This window comes from Eutrema salsugineum, unplaced genomic scaffold (assembly GCF_000478725.1).
Source record: "Eutrema salsugineum unplaced genomic scaffold, Eutsalg1_0 scaffold_4, whole genome shotgun sequence".
NCBI classification, from domain to species: Eukaryota; Viridiplantae; Streptophyta; class Magnoliopsida; order Brassicales; family Brassicaceae; genus Eutrema; species Eutrema salsugineum.
The window spans coordinates 14,398,078-14,404,301 of NW_006256686.1; the positions used below are offsets into that span (position 1 = coordinate 14,398,078).

General features: G+C 44.1%; 1 non-coding gene across 1 annotated transcript; it reads right to left on the minus strand.

The window, feature by feature from the left end:
- Nucleotides 1–3,501: 3,501 nt before the first annotated feature.
- On the minus strand, nucleotides 3,502–3,608 carry LOC112085000. The gene has a single exon (XR_002898645.1). It is a non-coding gene; the product is annotated as a small nucleolar RNA R71 (small nucleolar RNA).
- Nucleotides 3,609–6,224: the final 2,616 nt, after the last annotated feature.

The window sequence follows — 6,224 nt, forward strand, 5'->3', positions numbered from 1 at the left end:
GCATTTGACAAATTCAGGAGTTATCTAGTGGGATCAAAAGTCACGGTTTACACAGATCACGCGGCCTTGAGGTACTTGATGTCTAAGAAGGACGCTAAGCCGAGGCTTTTGAGATGGGTCCTATTGGTCCAAGAATTCGACATGGAAATACTTGACAAGAAGGGCATTGAAAACGGGGCCGCAGATCATCTCTCAAGGCTGAGGATTGAAGAAAAGGTCCCCATAGACGATGCTTTACCTGAGGAACATCTCATTGATATGTTCATAATTTGCATCATTTAGGTTGCATAAATCATTCCAAATCATGTTTTATTTCATGTATTTTAGGTCCCTAGGGTTTGTTTTAGAACTTAGGAGATGCATTAGGTCCCAATGAGTCTTTGCATGTTTTGAGTGTCTATCAGGTGATTATGGAGCTGAAAAGATGAATCCAGGAGGTGGAATGGTGAGCAGAGCTTGAAAAAGTGGAAAACTTGAGTCTATGGAGGTTATCGGCCATTCTCGCTGGCCAGGAAGGTTTTACCGGCCATTTTCATGTACCGCGGGAAGCTTTACCGGCCATTTTCACGTACCGCGAATTAAGTATATCGGCCAAAATCTCCGGGTGCGAACGAGTCTCAGAAATCACCTGTCCGGGGAGCCTTCCGGTCCGATTCAGATGGCGGGTCCTTCATAGAAGTTGGAGAGCATTGAAGCACGGTCTCATAGCAATTGGAATCGTAGAATTCGGACGCGTGAGCAGAGAGATAAGCTCGTCGGAAGAAACCCCTGTCTCGCAGGTATTCCGGACCGAGCAGATCAGTTCTGAAGGATGCGAAGGACGGTGCACTTCCAGGCCGATTCAGCTTCCGGGTCCTTCATGAGAATCAGAGACATTTGAGTTTTCTTTCCAGAACGTCCAAGAGCATTCAATTCGGATCTATGAGCAGGAAGATACGGCCTCCGGAATGGACACATGTCTAGACGCCTCTCTCTGGTCGTATACATGCACTGCAAAGATGTGCCCTCCAGGAAGCCTTCCACCTCCCAAGCACTGAAACTTCCTTCACAAAAGTTGGAGATAAATGAGTCCTCTGTCTTCTGCAACCGAAATCATTCAATTCGGACAAGTATCACAGGAGTTACACTCTCCGGAATGCGAAGTGATCTAAGCTGCTCTGGATGCTGCGAGATGGTCTTGCGACTTGGTTAACCCGCAGGCCTGAAGATGAACACCTGAATGCTGATGCTGCGAGTTGAAATGTGCGGGTAAACTATCACTGGAAGAGGTCTGGAGCTCCCGAGCAAGAGAAATGCTAAGTCCACAATCGTGCGACTTAGGCATGCGAGTCATCCGCGCCTGGATCTATGCCGCACGATCACTCGGAATTCACTCCGACTTGAGCCTGCGACCTAAGTGCAATAGAGACCAACCCGCACAGTTTCTACATCCCCCAGAAACCAGCTCAGCCCTGCGAGTTGGAGAGGAAGGAGACCATGCCGCAGAAACACTCGCAATTTACTCCTAGATAGGCGTGCGGCTCCGACAAGGTGATTCAAGCCTCACAAGACAAGTCTTCATCTACTGCGACTTAGGTGTGCGGCCTGGGACATACTGAACCGACCCGCAGCTTTTCCCACTTTATCCATTAAAGCCGGGTCAGGACCCGGTTTGTTCCGGGCTGACCCGGTTCGTTTTTAAGAAGGTATAAATACTTTTTAGGGTTTTTTGGGGGAGAACTAAGTTTTATTCCCTTTGTCTCTTGCCTCTTTGGTGAAAAGACTCCATTAAGAAGAGAAATATCTTTATTTGAGTGTTTAATCAAGAGAGTTTAAAGGGATCTGGGTGTTTAAAGCTGTTTTCTTTTGAATCTATCATCTCCATCTCCATTTCTCATCATTAATCATGCTAATCTACTCAACTTGCAAAAGTTTAAGAGAGATTAGTATGATTAGTGAGTAGTCACCTTAATGAGGTTCTAGATGTGTAGGTTAGGGTGCTAAAGTGTTAGATTAGGAGTGCTTAGGGCTAGATTCATTGATTCATCTCTCTAAACAGCTGTTCTCTATGCTAAATCCTTGATAATCACTTGAGATCTAGATTCTGGGAATTTCATGCACCAAAAGTGTTTGATGAAATTCCTGAAAGAGTTGTGTTAGAGGTTTAAGTAATTTTTCATCATGGGAATGATTTGTTAAATGCTTGAATGATCATTAAGAGCTGTTTGTTAATGCATATTGATTCATGTTTCACAAATGGGAATTTGGTTTGAAAATGGATTAGTATAGGGGTTAATACCTTCATGAGAGGATTAACCTAGATTAGAGTTCTTAATCATTTGAATCATGTCTCATCATTGTCATTAGCATTTCTAGTTTAACACCAAGGCACCCTAACCAACTATCATGTCTAGAATCTCATGCCTCCATCATATCATATTCACATCATTTGTCATTGTCATTTGTCTTTAAACCTGTTTATGTTTATAGTTGTCTCTAGATTAATCAAAACCTATTCTTGTTTGCTTGAATTAAGAACTTGATCATATAGCTTAGTGTCTAACACCACATCTGGATTGATAAACCTCTTTGTACTACATTGACAAGGGGATTGATAGCCCTGAGACCCTTAAAAGTCCTATCTATCAATTGGCGCCGTTGCCAAATTGTGGTTTGATTAGCATTAAGCTCTGATCTGTTCTTGAGATCAAGTGCTTACTTTCTTGTTTTTACTGATTCCTTTCAATTTCTGTTTGTGATTTCAGGTATATGAACACCAGGTCTAGATCAAGAAGCTGCGGTCCTCCTTTTCCTCTAAACGACAACATCAACCTTCTGGTACCAAGGAGGAGAAGAGACAGACGTGGTAGACAACTTGATCAGACTGAGATGGCAGACCAAGGAGATCACGGGGTAGATATAGAACAACCAGTTCAGGAGCAACAGGCTCAAGGTCAGGGAGCTGGTATTGGAATTGGTCAGGGGTTTCACCAAGGCAATGTTCAGCAGGAACAGGTGCACCACCAACAAGCCTATGTCCACCAGGGACAAGCTCAGGCTCATCAACAGAGGCATCAGGCCAATGTTCAACAAAGACACCAGGTGCACCACCAACCCCACCCTTTCCAACCACAACAAAGAAGATATGAGCAACCCCAAATATATGTTGGCGAGAATGACAGGGCCAATGCTCATCAGTATGGAGCTGGTATTCAGGCACCACCTGTGCAGAACAACAACTTTGAAGTGAAAGCATCATTGCTGAATATGGTCCAGAACTCAAAGTTCCATGGGTTAGCAATGGAAGATCCCTTGGAACACTTGGACCAGTTTGATAAGGTGTGTGATCTGACCAAGATTAATGGAGTTTCAGAAGACAGCTTTAAGCTAAGACTATTCCCATTCAGTCTTGGTGACAAAGCTCATCAATGGGAGAAGAATCTTCCAAGAGGCTCCATTCAAACCTGGGAGCAATGCAAGCAAGCCTTCTTATCTAAGTTCTTCTCCACCTCAAGAACTGCAAAACTGAGAAACCAAATCTCTAGCTTCACTCAGCACAGCAATGAAAGTTTTGGTGAAGCATATGAGAGATTCAGGAGCTACACAAACCAATGCCCACACCATGGGTTTAGTGAGGCTTCTCTTCTCAGCACACTGTATAGGGGAGCTCTTCCCAAGATTAGAAACCAGCTGGATACTGCTTCCAATGGGAACTTTCTGGGTAAAGAGATTCATGCTGCTTTAGAGCTAGTGGAGAACTTAGCATTGAGCAATGATACTTATGGTGAAGACTATGACAGATCAAATAGGTCTGAAGGTTCAAGCTCAGAACAGAGGCTCACCAGAGAAGTTAAGGAGTTGAGGAGTGAATTGGACAAGCTGAAATTCACCACTCAGAAGCCAATGCATTTTGTTGGAGAGTATGAGGAACCTTCTCAAATTTTTGAGAACATAAGTGAAGAAGGTCTTACCCAAGAGGAGCTCAACTACATTGGGAATCAGAGGTTCCAAAGATATCAGTATGGTAATGCCAATCCAAACCTCTCTTACAGGAACACCAATGTAGCTAACCCACAAGACCAGGTCTATCCCAATTCTCAAGCTCCAAAGAACTTTGTTCCCAAGCACAATTTTCAAGGGTCATTCCAACCCAAGAATCAATTTGGTCAGAATCAGAGTTTTGGTCAGCAACAGCAACCATTTCAGGGCACTGGTTACACTTCACAGCAGCCAAAGGCACCACCAGGGTTTGGTCCACCACAGTTCCAACAGCAGGCGCCGGTTCAACAACAGTTTCAGCCACCAATGGTTCAACAGCAGCCACAGATGGGTACAGATATGGTTGGTATTCTGCAACAACTACTTCAGGGTCAACAGACTATGCAGCAGGAAATCAAGGAACTGAAGCAAAACCAGGCATCAAGCTCAAGGAACCAAGGTCACCTACCTGGAAAACCAGAACCCAACCCCAAGGAATATGCCAAGGCCATAACACTGAGGAGTGGCAAGGAGTTACCTGGTATTGAGAACAACAATGTGATCATTGAGGACAATGATCAACCTGAGGGGGAGGCAGCCTTAAAGGATGATCAAGTTGCTGAGAAACCAAGGTCAGAAAAGGGTAAAGAGGTAGCAAAGGAACCAGAACCAGAGAAGAAGTATGTGCCACCACCTCCATACCAACCCAAGCTCCCATTTCCAGGGAGATTTAAGAAGCAACTAGTGGACAAGGCAAGAGCTGTATTTGAGAAGGCACTCAAAGAGACACCACTCACAATGCCTCTCATTGATGCATTCTTAATGATGCCAAAGATGGGGAAGTTTTTGAAGGATGCTATTCTGAACAAGACAAAAGAGCTTCAAGGCATGGTAGTACTAAGTCATGAATGCAGTGCTATCATTCAGAGGAAGTCCATTCCAAGGAAGTTAACTGATCCAGGGAGCTTCACACTCCCCTGCGCCATTGGACCTCTTCTATTCTCTGGATGTCTTTGTGATTTAGGAGCATCAGTCAGCTTGATGCCATTCTCCATAGCACAGAAGCTGGGCTTTAGAGTTTTCAAACCTTCAAAGATTTCTCTTATCCTTGCAGATAGATCAGTTAGATTGCCTGTTGGTATGTTGGAAGATCTACCTGTCAAGATAGGTGGTTTTGAGGTTCCAACAGATTTTGTTGTGCTGGAGATGGATGAAGAGCCAGTAGATCCTCTTATCTTGGGCAGACCATTCTTAGCCACTGCAGGAGCTATTATTGATGTGAGAGGTGGGATAATAGAGCTTCAACTTGGGTCTGAAAAGCTCAAGTTTGATGTGAATGAGATGATGAAGAAGCCCACCATTGAAGGTCAATGTTTCTATGTAGAGACAATGGATCAGTTGGCTGATGAGTTGCTTGAGGAGCTGAACACAGAGGATCCTCTTCAAGCTACTCTGACTCAAGAACAAGGAGACAATGGGCTCTTGGCTGAAGCAAGTGAAGGGTATAAGCTGTATCTGGACAATGCAAGAGAGCTGGGTCCTGAAACAAGGTTTGTGGAGCTGGAACAGAATGGCACTGAGGTTTTTGCAATCCAAGAATCAGTCACCAGCCAAAGCAGCTTGGACCAGGACTGGAATGAGGCTGATGCACCCTCTGTTGAGCTCAAACCTCTACCAACAGGGCTCAGGTATGCTTTCTTAGGCTTAAACTCCACATATCCTGTCATCATCAATGATAGCCTATTAGAGGACCAAGAGAGTGCATTGCTGAATGAAATAAGAAAGTTCAGGAGAGCCATAGGGTATTCTTTGGCTGATATTAGAGGGATCTCTCCTGACATCTGCACCCATAGGATCCACCTAGAGGACCAATCTATGTCCTCTATTGAGCACCAACGTAGACTTAACCCCAACCTTAGGGAAGTGGTTAAGAAGGAGATACTAAAGCTTCTTGAGGCAGGGATAATTTACCCAATCTCTGACTCAAGATGGGTATCTCCTATTCATGTTGTGCCCAAGAAAGGTGGGATCACAGTGGTGAAAAACGATAAGGATGAACTCATAGCTCAAAGAACCATAACTGGCCACCGCATGTGCATTGACTATAGGAAATTGAATTCTGCTTCTAGAAAAGATCATTTTCCTTTACCATTCATTGATCAAATGCTTGAAAGGTTAGCTAATCATCCTTATTTTTGTTTTCTCGATGGGTACTCTGGGATTTTTTCCAAATTCCCATAGATACAACAGATCAAGAGAAAACAACA